We start from the raw sequence: 17,507 nt of genomic DNA on the forward strand, positions 1-17,507 counted from the left end.
CTCCGAACCCGAACTAACTAACCTGATAAGTCATACAACAGCTATAAAGCACAAATGGAGCAGTAAATGGGGGAACGGGGCTGAAATGCTCAAAATGACTGGCTGAGTCGTTACATTCTCCCCCACTTAAATATACGTTCGTCCTCGAACGTGCCAAGAGCTGTTTCCAAGCCATCAAATCACTATTCCATATTACCATGCACGTACTCGGGGGTGATCCCACGTCACCCTATTCCACATAGGCCTGACAGCACAATACAATAGATAATCTTTAATTTAACCTTAGCCCGAAAACCTTGGAATTCAATTCCCAACTTTCAGGATTTCTTTTCAAGACACGAATCTTACATTTACACATTGTATGAGTCTGAACACGCTGCATCGAGCCATAACCATAACCACAGATATAATCACCTAACATATTACACAACTCACATGCTCGTAGCACCATTCCTGATCACAGTAACTACTCCAAACCAACCAAGTACTAGTAATAAACCCTATATCAAACCAAACTTCATCCCAAAACCTTCGTACACTATTGATAGTAAAAGAAACACGCAGAATCTTGTAACCCCTTATCAAATAAATAAGTCCATAATCACTTTCTAAGCTGACTTTCAATATTATCCTCCCAAATATACCGTTTCAAACCTGATAGTACCTATTCTAGGTCTAATGACCATATATTATTAAGCACAACTATCCCACAAACATGCCACACCAATATAACTCAGAGCCACAAACCGTGCCATCACTACGCCAATACGCAATAATTCAAATGTACTCAGTCATGGAAAATGACTCAAATGAGAGAACTGCCCCACAAGATTAACAAGTACTGCCACAACGAAATGCTAAAAATACATCACACACCGTAGAACCATTACACGATTCTAACACAAGGTTCATACCTTAACATAACTCCGCTGCAACGCGTGACCCCATCCAAACGCTGGTCCATATTATATACCTCGAGCCACCCTGCTCAAAATCAATAACCACGGAGAGTCAAATGACACAATGCCATTACAAAACCTGAGAGAACATAGACAATATGCAATCAATCATGCAATACCCAAATACTCATCTCGCTCAAATTCAGCCATAAGGCCCCCAATAGAACCGCACCATGTGTGCATATAACCAATGTATCACAACTCCTCGTAGCATAGAAGAGTAACTCATAGATCATTCAGAACATGAATAAGTCCAACGCCAACCGAACGGCATATCCCTCAACAATAGTAGTGTGGAGCCAACTAATCCGACTCGGTGTAGAATACACATCCTAATTGGGCCTACCAATGAACCCCCAAATTAACTCTGGTTACCCACAAATAGATAAACAACCCTCCGAAAATCCACAAAGACCGAGTCATAATACATACTATTATCTAGCTAGCTTCGGCCATGATTTCACAGTCCGCAACCATGAAATAATCTGCTCTTGACAACTCCTGGTCTCCAAATCCATAGAACACACGAATCACCATTTTCGATCCCAACTCCACCGCCAGAATGTCTAACACATCTCTCATACACAATCATCCCATAAGGAATACTTCTAAAATTCTTCCATGCCACATAGCAAAATTTGAATATCAGCAGTCGATCAACTAGGAGAATGCCGCAACACCTATGAAATATCCATAATTCAAAACATAGTGCGCCTTCTGAAATGTACACTCTACTCACGCAATACCAAATAGTTATAACATTTATCTAGACATCGAAAAACGTCCATACCATCTAAAAATTTATGACCTCTCCTTCAAAACTGAACCATGACCTTGTACACGCAAACCTTACTCCCACACCACATACCGCATCTATCATGCCATCATATGAAAAATTCGAAAACCTCATAATCATTCTGATTCACAAGTAAAATACATATCTGATCAACCAGAAGCCTTCCATTTGATCCCATCTGGTAGAAAATCACAATACTCAACATGCTCCTCAGGCCGGTAGGAAATATCCATCTCAAACCGTGGTAGAAATCCTCGAGAATGCCTTGGGATCCATTTGCACATAATCAAGCCATCAAAACTGAATCTCTCTAACTCAACCAAGCCACGCAGGTCGCCAAACCCAAGAGTATTGCCACAAGGCACCTGTAGAAAACCCCCACATCATAAGCACCCCAAGAACCAATCATATCCATTACCATACTGATCCAACCTACCACCAAGCTGACCTATTTCTCCGAGTCCCTTCTGAATTTATCTTCAAATTGATACTTCTCCTTGCTAAAACACCACAATCTTTAACCACAACTCACCCCACAAACCCTAGCATAGAACCACAATGCCCTACGACCCTTAAGCAACTGTATTCTTCTTAAGCACCTCCACAAATACCACAACTATAACACTCACTCTAAAAATACCTTATGTGAATTTAAAATTGTTCTTCTTACCTGTGAATTTAAAATTGTTCTTCTTACCTTCCTTATACTAAAATATAGAATCCATAGTCATACAGAATTTCCGTAAGTCCAGGCACCATCAAATGCAAATCTCAGATTTTATCCATACACAAGTCCGGAGGAATTCTCAATTGCTATATGTAAACCTCGGACCTATTGGAACTTTCTCGAGAGTCACCCACTTTGCTCAATCCAAATTACACCGCCCAAATGGGCCAAAAGACACGTGCCCCATTAGCACAACAACACTCAAAGAAGTAACTCTACTTTAATGCCGCCTATCAAATTCATACTCCGTGCACCTTACATCATTCACAAATAATAACTCACTCATCCCACGATTTTCATATACTCATAAAGTGCAATATACACGTATCTAGAAATTTCCTTACTCGAGTCATTCTCGAACTCCACCTCTGCAAATCATCACTGATTCTCAAGTATACTTCAGACCACAACACATAACTATGAATTAAATTGTCAATAACAGACTCCCCCACTTGGCTCAATGCTATAAATTTAAACACTCGATAACTCATAATATCCATGCTCTATTACTGTCATAATACTTCAGTCAGTTCAACGAAAATTCTTCTCAAGCTCATACCACGCCAACCATAAAATACCGCAATCGTCCGCTAAGCTCGCATGCATTCTCTTAACACTCAAGACAACTTTCTCAACCAGATTCAAATTCAAGTCTCAACACATACGCCCCACTGGCAGAAAAGAAACTCTCTCTATTCGCATTATAAGGAACACACCTACATAGATTACTCCGCAAGGGATAACCCACCTGCTTAGCCTCAAATTGGTATCTTGTTATACCCTTTCGCAGCCACAAATACTATGCAATCACTTAATCTTTATGAGTCCAAACTTATTAACAAGACATGAGACTTTAATCTGTCCCACAATTTAACAGCGTGAAAAATCCTTCAAAACATTCATACTCGAGACTGTACGTCACATCAAAACGAAAATCAAGCACCCAAATGGCCCTTCCTTTACATTTCAAGGAAACACCTCTCATCACATTCAAATCGTCTTATCACATCCCGTAGTCATATCATACTCATCACAAATCCATTCTACCGCTCATCGAGCCACAAATTCCACTCGTAGGGACATTACCGGACATATGAGTCCAAATGTACAAGTTACAACTAAAGCTACCGAGTCTAAGCTGCTGTCTAAACCTGGCCTCAAGTCCTCCAGACTGGCCCATCACCAAAACACAGAATACACATCTTGCACGTCATCCCTGAAATCACAAGCCGGCGACATACAGCTGATACCGAGTGCTCACATGCGCACACGAATGCGTGGAAGGAATTCAAAGAGTTATATTTCAAGCTGGATCAATTACGCACGATAAAGAAAGAAAGATGGGAAATTATCCTAAATGCCCTGTAGCCTCTCGAAGATAAGTATGGACGTCATCATACCGATCAGCAAGACTCTACTAGACACTTGCTCATGACTTGTAGAACCTATGAACCTAGAGCTCTAATACCACTTTGTCACGACCCAAAATCCGACTAGTCGTGATGGCACCTAACCCAACCCACTAGGTAAGCCAATTAACCACTAACCAATTCCAATAATAATTTATAACGCAATTAAGTAATGAAATATCTTAATCTTATACATTTTCCAAGAACTGATAGTACAAATCAAGAGCTTCTAAGAATAGAGTTTACAAAGTGGAAATGAAATGAATACATAGTCTATTTGAATAGTATATAAACATAGTTTTACAGATCTAAAGCTACCACGAACAAGAGGTAGTTATAGCCGGGACGCAGGTACATCTTCAGTCCAGCTCCCATCGATCACAGCAATATCAGCAGCCAATATCTGCACGCAAGGTGCAGAAGTGTAGTATGAGTACAACCGACCCCATGTTCTCAATAAGTAACAAACCTAACCTTAGGTTGAAAGTAGTGACGAGCTTGTACCAAGGTCAACTCCCATAACCAACAACAGTTTATAACAACATAAAGCAAATAATACCAGAAATAACTCAACAATCAAATGCTCAACAAAACATGATTTCTGAAAATAATTCTTCCTTTCATGTACATCAATGAAAACCCAAATCGTGTACCAGAGTTGCCAAATATATGAATAAGTTTGAAAACAATAATTTTTCCAAAAATCCTTTCAATAATAAATAAGATGTTTCATTTTCTTTCTAGTTAACCAGTGTAAAAAAATGTATCACTATGCCCATCTGCCAACATGTGTGAAAAATTATGAATGATGTGATACCGTACATCATGAGAAAAATACATCTCTATACATGTATGTCATGTGTGCATATCAATGCAATGTATCTTAGAGATGAACTCATGTACTCACACTCTCAGAGTACTCAATCTCACTTTCTCACACATTTCACTCATCATGCCCATCACTCGGTACTGTATATGGCCAATCCGGCCCAGGAAGATCCATCCCGGAATATACACATCAACTGATCATCAGTCACTCAGTACCGAGTAGGGCCAATCCAACCCGTGGAAAATATCCATCTCCAGGTATATAATACTTTGGACAAGATCCATGTACAGGGAAGATACATCCCTCAATAATATCAACCATGCTCACTAGGGGGTGTACAGACTCCGGAGGGGCTCCTTCAGCCCAAGCGCTATAAACCGCACGGACAACTCACGTGCTATATAAAGCGTATAAGGCCTGCTGCAGGTGGGCATCCCCGATCCACATAATAATATCCTCACAATCAAGTTCCCGGCCTCCCTTAGTCATCAATCTCTCTAATCTCTCTCTCATGGGCTCACAATGTCATGAAAATATCCCAAAAATGATGATATGATGTATCAATAAATAACAGGGACTGAGATATGATATGCAATGAAATGAATATGACTGAGTATAAAATTTCATTTTAAACAAATAATTCACAGCAATATGACCTTTGAGGGTCTCAATAATACTGGCACATAGCCTCACATGATTTTTAATATGATTCTCAGCTCAATTTCTTTAACACATAAAACTGCGTGGAAAATACCAAGATTATGACTACAAAATTCCACGGAACCAATTTCGTCACAATTTCTATGGTGCACGCCCACACGCCCGTCACCTAGTATGTGCGTCACTTCCCAACAATTTACATAATATATATATTCAGGGTTCATACCCTCAGCTCCAAGATTAGAAGAGTTACTTACCTCGAACAAGACGAATCCAATTCCGAGCAAGATCCAAATGCTCCAAAAATCTCATTCTACGCGTATCAACTTCTGAACGGCTCAAATCTAACCATAATAAATTTGATTCAGTCCACATAATTATAGGGATTAATTCCATATAAAAATACTAATATTTTCCCACAAAATCTGAAATTACACTCCAAAAATTGCCTGTGAGACCCACGTCTCGGAATCCGACGAAACTCACAAAATCCGACAACCCATCCAATTACAAGTTCAACCATACTAATTTCACTCAGTTCCGACTCCAAATTGATGTTCAAAACTCAAAAATTCGTTTTATGAACTTTAGGCCAACACCCCCAATTTCCTCTTTAAATTCATCAACCAATTGCTAAAACTAAAGATAGATTCATGAAATATAATCACAAGGGAGTCAAGAACACTTACCACAAGTTGTGTTGAAAAATTCCTCTCCAAAGTCGTCCAAATCGAGATCCAAAATGAGAAAAATCTCGGAAACCTTCATTTTAAACACTGCCCATGCATTTCCGCACCTGCGGTGCCTGGGCTCGCACCTGCGCATCCACTTTTGCGGAAGAATTGCGCGCCTGCGAACACAGCCAGCCTTCCAAATCCTCGCATTTGCGGCGCCCTTCTCGCATCTGCGGGCTCGCAGATGCGCATTACCCTCCACACCTGCGTTCGCCCAAGCCAGCCCCAGTTCCGCATCTGCGCCAACCACACCGCACATGCGGCATCGCACCTACGGCCAAGACCCTCGCAGGTGCGATCACACCAGAGGCAGCAATTCCAGCATTTTCCTTAAGTCCTAATTTGATCCGTTAACCATCCGAAACTCACCGAGGCCCACAGGACCTCAACCAAATACACCAACAAGTCCTAAAACATACCATGAACCTACTCGAGGCCTCAAATCACATCAAACAACATCAAAATGACGAATCATACCCCAATTTAAAATCTATGAACTTTAAAACTTCAACTTCCACAACCGATGCCGAAACCTATCAAATTACGTCTGATTGACCTCAAATTTAGCACGCAAGTCACATTTCACATTACGGACCTATCCCAATTTCCAGAATCGGATTCCAACCCCGATATCAAAAAGTCAACCCCTCGGTCAAACTTCCCGAAAATTCAACTTTCACCATTTCAAGCCTAATTCCACTACGAACCTCTAAATAACTTTCCTGACACACTCCTAAGTCCAAAATCAGCATACGGAGCTACTGGAATCATCATAATTCGAATCAGAGGTCATTTACACATAGATCAACATCCGGTTGACTTTTCCAACTTAAGCTTTTCATTTAAGAGACTAAGTGTCTCATTTCACTCTAAATTCTCTCCGGACCCGAACTAACTAACCCGATAAGTCATACAACAACTATAAAGTACAAATGGAGCATTAAATGGGGGAACGAGGCTGAAATGCTCAAAACGACCGGCCGGGTCGTTACATACTATTTCTTCACTGTGTGTATTAGATACTGGTAGTGGTTATAACATCTGTAATATGTTGCAAGGGTTCAAGATAAGTAGGAGGCTGAAGAAAGGAGAATTTAATCTACAAGTTGGAAATGGTGCAAAAGTTGCAGCCATAGTTGTAGGATCAATTTCTTTAATAATGCCTTCGAGCAAAGTTCTTATGCTGGATGGTTGTTATTATGTTCCTAAATTTATTTCAAACATAATTTCAACTTCTATGTTGGACAAGCGTATATATAGGAAATGGTATTTGCTCTATTCATTATGGTAATGATTTATATGTGAATGACTTTCTCCAACATAATATTTATGTCATACCTAATGTAAATGCAAATTCGATTATGCATATTTCTAGTCTAAAGAGAAAAGAGATGATCAAGCAAATCATACATACCTTTGGCATTGTAGGCTTGGTCATATTGGAGAGAAAAGAATTAACAAGTTGTACAAGGAAGGGTACCTTGACAAGTATGATTTTGAATCATATCCAACTTGTGAATCTTGTCTCAACGGAAAAATGACCAAATCTCCATTTACTGGAAGTAGAGAAAGAGCTTCTAAATTATTGGGACTAATTCATACAGATGTTTGTGGGCCCAAAAAAATTCAAGCTAGAGGTGGATATTTTTACTTTGTCACCTTCACTAATGATATGTCAAGATATGGATTTGTGTATCTTATGAAACATAAATTTGAATCTTTTGAAATGTTCAAAATGTTCCGTAGTGAAGTTGAGAAACAGACTGGTAAAAGTATTAAAGTACTAAGGTCTGATAGAGGTGGAGAATATCTTAGTGAAAATTTTACTAGGTATCTCAAAGAGAATGGGATTCTCTCACAGTGGACACCTCCAGGAACACCACAACACAATGGTGTGTCTGAAAGAAAGAATCGAACCTTATAAGATATGGTTAGATCTATGATGAGGTTTACTGATCTTCCAATAAATTTATGTGGATATGCTTTGGAAGCAGCAACATACTTACTTAATAAAGTTCCCACTAAGTTAGACTCTACAACACCATATGAGATATAGAAAGGACGTAAGCCTAACCTTAAACATATTGAAATTTGGGATTGTCCAACTTATGTTAAGAGATTGTAGTCACTCAAGATCTGATAAGTGTAGGTTCATTGGGTATCCCAAAGAGCCAATGGGATATTATTTCTATCACCCTTCTGACCATAAGGTGTTTATGGCTAGAGGAGCAACCTTTTTGGGAAGGGAATTTTTTTATTTTAGAAGGTAATTATATTGAAGAAATAGAACTTGATAAAGTTCAAGAAACTAATTAATCAACACAAAATCAAGATCATGAGACACAAGTTGAAGAACTTTTATTGGATGTTTTGAAGTTGTCAAGGAAGTTGCCATCTTCAGCGGTTGAAGTTCAAGAACTAAATGTAGTTCAAGAATAGGTTAATGAACCAGTTCCAAATCAAATTGAACAACAACCAAATCCAACACAAGGTGAACAAGTTGTACAAGCACCTTTTAGAAGGTCTACACGAGATTGTCATGTACTAACTAGATTAAATCTAATGGTCAAATATGATGTATCAAATGAGGTTGATCATAATGATGATGACCCTAAGACCTATGAAGAGTCTATACAAAGTTTTGACTATGAGAGATGGAGAAAGGTCATGAAATCCGAAATGGAATCCATGAAGGAAAATCGAGTAGTTGAACCTTCAAAGTATATAAAACCTATAGATTGTAAACGGGGTTTTAAGAAAAGGATTGGAGTAGACGGAAAGGTGGAGACCTACAAAGCCCGTCTCGTTGCGAATTGATATCGTCAGAAAGAAGGAGTCGACTATGATGAGACTTTCTCTCCCGTGGCAATGCTCAAATCAATTCAGATTTTGCTTGATATAGTAGCATACAATGATTATGAAATATGGCAAATGAATGTGAAAACAACTTTCCTTAAAGGTGAGCTAGAAGATGATGTGTACATGACACAACCTAAAGGTTTCACATCTCCGTCTGATCATAATAAAATTTGCAAGCTACAGAGATCCATTTATAGACTAAAGCAAGCTTCTCGAAGTTGGAATATTCATTTTAACAAGACAATTGAAAAGTTCAATTTTGTTAGATGCGAAGAAGAGGCTTGTGTGTATAAAAAGGTTAGTGGGAGCACAATTATATTTTTAATATTGTATGTTGATGATATATTGCTCATAGGGAATGATGTACCAACATTGCAAAGTACCAAGATTTGGCTATCTGAACAATTCTCCATGAAAGACTTGGGAGAAGCAACTTATATATTGGGAATAAAGATCTATAGTTGATAGATCAAGGAAGCTGCTTGGGCTTTCCCAATCTTTGTACATTGATACCACCTTAAAGAGGTATAACATGGATAATTCCAAAAGAGGCTATCTACCGATAGGCACTGGAATTACTCTCAGTAGGGAGGATTGTCCTAAAACACCTGAAGAGAGAGAACGCATGAGTAGGATCCCATACGCTAGTGCAGTCGGAGCTATCATGTATACCATGACATGTACACATCCTGATATGGCTTAGGCACTAGGAGTGACTAGCCGATATCAGGCAAATCTCGGTGAGGAACATTGGAATGTGGTGAAGACCATTCTTAAGTACTTAAGAAGGACTAAAGACCAATTCCTCATTTATGGAGATTCTGAGTTGAAACTTGAAGGTATTAATGATGCAAGTTTCTCTTCAGATAGTGACGATAGCAAATCTATTTCTGGTTATATATTCACCTTAAATGATGGTGCAGTGAATTGGAAAAGTTCCAAACAAGCTACAGTAGTTGATTCAGTGACTGCAGCAGAATATATAACAGCTAGTGAAGCTGCTAAGGAAGTTGTATGGATGAAAAAGTTCTTAACTGAACTTGGTGTGGTTCCTTCAATAGAAGGTGCAGTTCCATTGTTGTGTGACAACACTGGAGCCATTGCTGAAGCAAAAGAACCAAGATCACACCAAAAATGCAAACACATTTTGCGAAGGTATCACTTGATAAGAGAGATCATTGAACGTGGAGACGTTGAGATTCAAAAGGTCGATAGAAAGAAAAATGTTGCAGACCCATTCACTAAAGCTCTTGGCGCAAAGGAGTTTGCAAAGCACAAGTGAAAATTGGGAATAAAGTACAAGAGCGATTGGCTCTAGTGCAAGTGGGAGATTGTTAGGGATATAGTAGATATGTCCTAGATCCAATTTCATATTTGATGATTGAAACATATTTTTGTAAACGTTATTTGATATAAAATATATATATGGCATTTGATATTCTTTTATCAAAGTTTATTAATTACTTGATAAATTTAATAAGGTCCTTGATTAAATTTTGAGACTTGTCATCGTGATGGAGATCATAACAATGAGAGTAAAGTCTCTTACCATTTAATCTAAATTTTGTCCTTGATCATAGGATTATTAATTTGGACATTAGTAATCCGGTTAGATCAATATTTATGTGATCGTCTTTATGTGATAAAGATTAGTTGATCTCATTAACTAAATTACATAGATAGATGATGCATATAGAGATATGATCATTGAACCGACTCAATAGGATATTCTCTTGAAGAATGTGATGTAAGATCCTTTGACCTGAGATCGTCATAGTAATTGACAAGTTATTTATTGTGCTTTGATACTTGACACCTATGGCCCTAGGGCGATAGTTGAAAGGATATTGGGTATAACTAAATACTTGTAGAATTAGTGTTTGATCAAGATGGAATCTGTCAACTCTTGGTAATGAATTTAAGCTACATGTTGTCATAAATTATAAATGATCAAATAAAACCTTGGCCAGGGCAATTGAATGAAAAGAAGAAAAGAGTTTCTTAGGTCGTTCAATGGTCGATTATATTTGACATGCACACATAGTTGGTCGCCTATTAGGATTTGACAGTTGAACCATATCCTAGGGTGACTCAGAGCTATAAAGACAAGGAAATATTACTTTATTCTTCTACTGGTTCGTGAGAGTAAATTGTATACTTCATTCTATCTGGCCGCTAAGGAGTGTTGCTAGACGCCACCCTTGATTAGTAAATTGATATGATTAATTTACTACCGATTTGGTATTGAACCTATGGGGTCGCACACGAACGAGTGTTCTGATCTTTGTTAAGGATTAGTTAACTTATTATTTGACAATTGAATTAAAGAATTTAATTAGTCAAATAAATAAAGTTATTAGTTCAAATAAAATATTATTATATTCTTTGCTAGCATAGAGAATATAATTAATATTGTGAACAAATTGAACTTTTCTATTTGGAATAGAAAATTAAATTATATCTCTTGGTTGAAATATATATATATAAAAGATTCATAAAGATTAATTTGATCAATCCAATTCATTAATTTGATCAATCCAATTAAGAATTGGATTGACGTGAAAGTCAACGTCGGTTATTTCATCCCATAAGAGTGGGATTGGTAATTTTAATAATAAATAATTTCTTGAAGTCCAATTTGGAATTGGACAGCATCTTCACGTCAAAGTCCTTAAGGACGTTGGTCACGTCGTTAATCCCTTTGGAAGGGAATTTGATATTTTGCAATAAAATAGTATGGTAAAGTTTAATTTTGGAATTAAACTTGCACCCCAAGTAAATCATCACCTCAATCAAATAGGAAAAAGGTTTATAGGTGATACTATATAAAGTTTGGAAGTTTGACCGGGAAATTGACTTTATTGATATCGAGGTCGGAATCCGATTCCGGAAATTTGAAACAACTCCATTATGTCATTTATGACTCGTGTACAAAATTTGAAGTCATTCCGGATTGATTTGACACGTTTCGGCACAAGATATAGAATTTGGAAATTTGGAAAATTTATAAGTTCGATTCGAGGTGCAATTTGTAATTTCGACGTTGTTCGATGTAATTTGAGACCTCGAGTAAGTCTGTGTTATGTTACAGACTTATTGGTATATTCAGATGAGGTACCGAGTGGCTCGGATGAGTTTCGGACGGGGTTCGGATTGATTGGAACCTTGTTGAAGCTGCTGGAATTTGGGATTTGTTGATGCAACTGCTTCTGCGGAAGCTTGGTCGTAGAAGTGACTTCACGGAAGCGAGCAGTCCATCGCAGAAGCGGACTGGGCAGTGCTGAGCAAGAGCCGCAGATGCGGAGCCATCTGTGCAGAAGCGCGGCCGTAGATGCGGTGCTTTTGATCGCAAAAGCGAAAGGGCGGGCCTTCAGGGGTGTGCGCAGAAGCGCAACTTTTTCCGCAGAGCGATGGTCACAGATGCGACCTACTGTCCGCAAATGCGGAAACGCTGGGCAGAATACCTTATATTCGATGGTTCAACATTTTACCCATTTTTCGGATTTTGGAGCTAGGTTTGGGCGACCATGGAGAGGAATTTCATCACACAACTTGGGATAAGTGTTCTTGAATTAATCTTCATTTTCGGCGTTAAATTATTGATTTTTCAAGGGAAATCAGAGGAATTATCTATAATTCCATAAAATAAATTTTCAAGTTTGGAAAATCGATTTAGAGTCGGATTTGAGTAAAATTAGTATGGTTGGACTCGTAATTGAATGAGTTGCCGGATTTTGGGAGTTTCGTCGAATTCTAAGACGTGGGACCCACTGTCGACTTTTCGAGCGGAGTTGAAATTTTTTGTAAATTGTAAAATTGTAAGCATTGGAGTAAATTGTGATTAATTTGCACGTTGTTTTAATAGATACAGATTGTTTGGCTTAAATTGAGGAGATAAGAAGGCGTTTGGGGTTGATACGCGCAAAATAGAATTTTCGAAGTATTGTTTATCTTGCTCGGCATTGGATTCGGCTTGTTCAAGGTAAGTAACATTTCTAAACTTGGAGCTGAGGGTATAAACCCCGAAAATACATGTTATATGATTTGTTTGGAGGTGACACACATGCTAGGTGGCGGGCGTGTGGGTGTGCACCATAGAAATTTTGACTTAATTGATTCCGTGGAGTTACATAATCAAATAATCATGTCATTATCCACATATCCTCCACATGTTAGAGGAATTGAGCCGAGACTCATGTTAAAGATCATGTTTAGGCTACGTGCCTTTTTTTGGGACCCACAGAGGTCTTATTGCTCTTGAATTACTTGTTTAAATTTATAATTTTGTACTCAATCACATCTATCATTTGCATATCATATTTCAGTCTCTGTTGCCATTCATTTATAAATCATATCATCATGTCGGTCCGATTTTCATGACATTGTGAGCCCGAAAAACTGGAGAGATTATTGATTAAGTGAGCCCGAGGGCCGGATTGTGAGTGATATTTATGGGATCGGGTTGCACGCCGCAATATATTTTTATTTATTTATGCCTGGATCTGGCTTATTATAGCGCTTGGCCTGAAGGAGCCCCTCCGGAGTATGCACCCCACACAGTGAGCGCGGTTGATTTTATATTGAGGGATGGATCTTCCATGGGCATGGATCTTGCCTGAATCATTTATATTTTTGGTATGGATCTTCCGTGGGCATGGATCTTGCCCGAATCATTTATATTTTTGGGATGGATTTTCCCTGGGCATGAATCTTGCCTAATTATTTATATTGAGAGATAGATCTTCCCTGGGCTGTATTGGCCCTATACAGTATTGAGTGACTGAATGTTAGTTATTATATATTTATATTTGTGTTGGATCTGCCTTGTACAATGCCGAGTGACTAAGTGTTCAGACTACTGAGCGTGATGAGTGGAAATGTGAGACAGTGAGAATGAGTACTCTGAGAGTGGGAGTACATAAGTTGATCATTGTGCTGCATTGCATTAGACATGCATACTTGATATGTAGGCATAGAGAAATATTTTTCCTCATGCCATTTGATAATGGAATTTCTTATCTGTCATTAAAGTTTTTTTTTTTTTGAGAAAAATCACAGATTTCAGACTTACTCATATTTTCATTGATTTTCGGCAAAGGATTTGAGTTTTTCTTTTATACTTGAAAAGAAAATGTTTATTTTCCGGAATTGTATACGAGCTAAGCATTTTATTGTTGAGTTATTATTTAGTGCTGCTTAAAATTATATTGTTATGAGATGTTATTGGATATTGGTGTGGACTCTGACCTTGGTACAAGCTCGTCACTACTTTTAACCTAAGGTTAGGTTTGTTACTTATTGAGTACATGAGGTCGGTTGTACTCATACTATACTTCTGCACCTTGCGTGCAGAGTTTGGACGTTGATGTTGCTGTACATGGCAGGAGCTAGCATTGAAGATGTACCTGCGATCCAGTCACAGCTGCCTCGTGTTCTAGGTAGCTTTAGAATTTTAAAATTTATTCATGTATATTTCAAACAGAAGATGTATTTTTTATTTCACACCAGTTTTGTAAATTCTAATCTTAGAAGCTCATCATATGGATCGGTATGATGACGTCCAAACTTATCTTCGAGAGGCTACATGGCATTTTAGGATAAACTTCTCGTCTTTCTTTATTTATCGTGCGACATTGATTCGGCTTGAAGCATACCTCTTTGAATTCATTCCTGTAACGACCCGGCCAATTGTTTCGAGAGTTATAGCCCCGTTTCCCCCATTTCTAATTCTTTTGTGCTTTACAGCTGTATTATGTCTTACTGGGTTGGTTGGTTCGGGTCCGGAGTGGTTTTGGAGTGAATTGAGATACTTATTCTCTTAATTGGAAGCTTAAGTTGGAAAAAGTCGACCGGATGTCGACTTATGGGAAAACGACCTCGGATTTGAATTTTTATGGTTTTGTTAGCTCCGTTAGTTGATTTCGGACTTAGAAGCGCATCCGGAATGTGATTTTGAGGTCCGTAGTAGAAATAGGCTTGAATTGGCGAAAGTTGGAATTTTGGCGATTTTGGCCGGCAGTGGAAATTTTGATATCCAGGTCGGATTGGATTTCCGGAAGTTGGAATAGGTTCGTGGTGTCATTTTTGACTTGTGTGTAAAATTTGAGGTCAACCGGACATGTTTTGGTAGGTTTCGGCATTGTTGTGGAATTCGGAAGTTTAGAAGTTCTTTAGGCTTGAATCCGGGCGTAATTTGACGTTTTGATGTTGTTTTGAGGGATTCGAAGTTTCGACTAAGTTCTTATCGGGTTATAGGACTTGTTGGTATAATTGGTTGAGGTCCCGGAGGCCTCGGGCTGATTGCGGGTGGTTAACGGCTTGATGGGAGTTGAGGAATTGCAGCTGAAGTTGCAGCTACTGGTGTAACCGCACCTGCAGAGTGGGAACCACAGGTGCTAGCCCGTAAAAGTGAAGGAGGAGCTGTAGATGCGGCTAAGGAGGATCTGGGCAGAGGGCGCAAGTGCGATGGAATTCCCGCACCTGCGATGGTCGCAGAAGCGGATTTAGGGGCGCAGGTGCGAGTTTGGACCGCAGGGGCGATGTAGTTCCCGCACCCGCGAAGAGCGCAGATGCGGTCACTTGATCGCAGGAGCAGAGGCAGTGTTTTAGTGATTTTCCGTAGAAGCGGGGCTTTGCCCGCAGATGCGGCTCCGCAGATGCGGAAATGGAGCCGCAGGTGCGAGAAGTCTGGGAAGAACCTATAAATAGAAGACTTCGAGATTTTTCACCATTTTCATCCTTGTGCCTATTTATCTTCAATAATGGTGTTTTCCCACTGATTTTTACACTTAGTTGGTGAGTGTTTGAGGTGAGATTTGGGAGATTAGGGCTTGGGAATTGGAGAGTGAATTTTGGGGTTTTGGAGGGGCAATTGAGGTCGGATTTTGATAAATTTGGTATGGTTAGACTCGTGAGTGAATGGATTTTCGGGTTTAATGACTTTCGTCGGGATTCGAGACATGGGCCCGGGGGGCCGGGTTGAGCCGATTTCGAATTTTGGACTATATTTTAGTAGTTTTCTTGTGGAATTGATCCTTTTAGCTAATATTGATTATCTCGTACTGTTTGTGGCTAGATTCAGGGCATTTGGAGGCCGATTCGAGAGGCAAACGCATTTCAGAGTAGGATTTCTGTGTGGTTGAGGTAAGTAACAACCTTAAATCTGGTTTTGAGGGTATGAAACCCCAAGAATTGGTATGATGTGAATATTTGGAGGTGATGCACATGCTAGGTGACGGGCGTGTGAGCGTGCACCGTGAGGGATTGTGACTTGGTCCGTCCTGTGAGACTGTAAAGTCGAATAACCATTGTTATTACTTGTTTTTCCTTGTCTTTGAGCAATTGACTGCCTTTCATGTTAGAAACCATGCTTAGGCCATATGATATCACTGTTGGGACCCGCAGCGGTCGTATACTTGTTGAATTGACTGCTAATTGCTGTCTTGTACTCAGTCACAGTCTTACTTATGTGTTATATATCCGTTCCCTCTCATTTCTTGTTGATACTTGTTGTATTCTCGGTTTGGGCTAGTTATTATGATATTCTGTGAGCCCGAGGGGCTGGAGAGGTTAGTGACTGAGATAGGGCCTGAGTGACGAGCTGCAAGCTGTGAGGTATATGGATCGGGTGGCACGCCGCAATAAGCCTTCGGGCTATATATATATTATTATTGGATCGGGTTACACGCCATAACAATATTGGATCGGGTTGCACGCCGCAACATTATTGGATCGGGTTGCACGCCGTAACAATATTGGATCGGGCTGCACGCCGCAACGCTTGGACTGAAGGAGCCCCTCCGGAGTCTGTACCCCTAGTGAGCGCAGGTTCCTATTGAGAGTGTGTATTGAGGGCTGAGAGCCGAGAGTATGAGCTGTTGAGTGACTGCTGCCTTGTGAGGATGTACTTGCTTTTATTTATTATTGCACTTAGTTGTTATCTGCTGTTGTTGTGAAATTTTTGGAAGATTCATATCTGTTTTACTTGAGCTCGAACTGATTTCACTTATACCACCGGATTTGAAAGCATGTTTACTCTTTACTGAAAACTTTTTAAATGATCTGTATTTTTATAGCTCGTCACTGCTTCTCAGTTCCTTATTTAATTTTGTTACTTGCTGAGTTGGTTGTATTCATGCTACACCCTGCACTTCATGTGCAGATCCAGGTGTGTACGGTTCTGGCGGTTGTTGAGTTCATGCGCGAGCTGATTATCGGAGACTTATGAGGTAGCTACCGGTGTCGGCAGTCCTTGTTTCTCCTTTCTTATTATCTTTTCTCTCTTATATTGGCATTTGGCACAGACTGTAGTAGACTCTGTTTCTAGATGGGTTGTTAGATGCTCATGACTTAGTGACACCCCGATGTCGGGCTATCATTCTGCACTTGTGTTTTGGGTTTTTACCCCGTTATTATGTAAGCCTTCAGTTATTTTAATTGCTTTAGCTCACTTCTGTTATATATTGAAAGCATATTGAGAATGTCGGCTTGCCTAGTTCCACGATAGGCGCCATCACGACTGGTTAGGTATTTGG

The sequence above is a fragment of the Nicotiana tomentosiformis genome, chromosome 8, assembly GCF_000390325.3.
Source record: "Nicotiana tomentosiformis chromosome 8, ASM39032v3, whole genome shotgun sequence".
Taxonomy (NCBI): domain Eukaryota; kingdom Viridiplantae; phylum Streptophyta; class Magnoliopsida; order Solanales; family Solanaceae; genus Nicotiana; species Nicotiana tomentosiformis.